Genomic DNA, 880 nt, shown 5'->3' with positions numbered 1-880 from the left:
GCCCAAAATCTGCATTTTACCATGTGTGAAAAAAGAATGGAAAACCAGCTCTGGCAGTGAAAGGGTTAATGTGAGCTAGAAGGGATCACTCTGCTGTGCTCACACATTAGAGCTCCCCCTAGCTGCAGCCTGGTAATAACATTGCTAGGAGGTCTATTCATTTATCTGCTCCATACTTCCCATCTTTATATAAACGTCTCCTGACATTTAGGGGTCTAGTCATAAATAATTGTACAGCAATTTTCCGGGTGAAAATACATGTACATTCCTTCTGTGTGAATGAGGGGAAAATGGAGTTTAATTGGCTATTTGCTGGTCGAATAATTTCCATTGATTTAAAATAGAAAATACTACATTTGCCACTAGCTGGAGATAATTGCTATTATACTTAGCGCCATCTAAAGCCCAAACATAGTATTTCTCATTGTAATTCAATGGTTAGTCTAATAGTGTTGTCTTATTGAAGTTCTATCCTTCAGTGTGTACTGTACTGATAAGTGTATGAATATGATCTCAGGTATTAGTATGAAGACATGTCTGATGAAGGGAAATAAGACGTCTGTTTTTCAAAGAATTTATTGGACTAATGTGACAATCATTCATCCAGCTGTTACAATTTCTGGCTGTGATCTAACACAGTGATTTCCTATGATCATCAGCTCCATCTAGTGGCCATAATCGGGTATTTTTCCTGAAATACCTCAATTAGTGCAATACTGCCTTATGGTCACTAGATGGAGTCAAGGAAATCAGAGTATGAAATAAAATACGGACAATATTCATCACAGCTGGGTGAATGCCGGTCATAAACGTTCAACTATTTTTTTTTCATATAAACAGACCTCTAATTGTTTGTGAAATCTTACACCACAAAATGTAC

Source organism: Rana temporaria (assembly GCF_905171775.1).
Source record: "Rana temporaria chromosome 4 unlocalized genomic scaffold, aRanTem1.1 chr4i, whole genome shotgun sequence".
Lineage (NCBI taxonomy): Eukaryota > Metazoa > Chordata > Amphibia > Anura > Ranidae > Rana > Rana temporaria.
Note: the sequence above shows the minus strand (reverse complement) of the source record.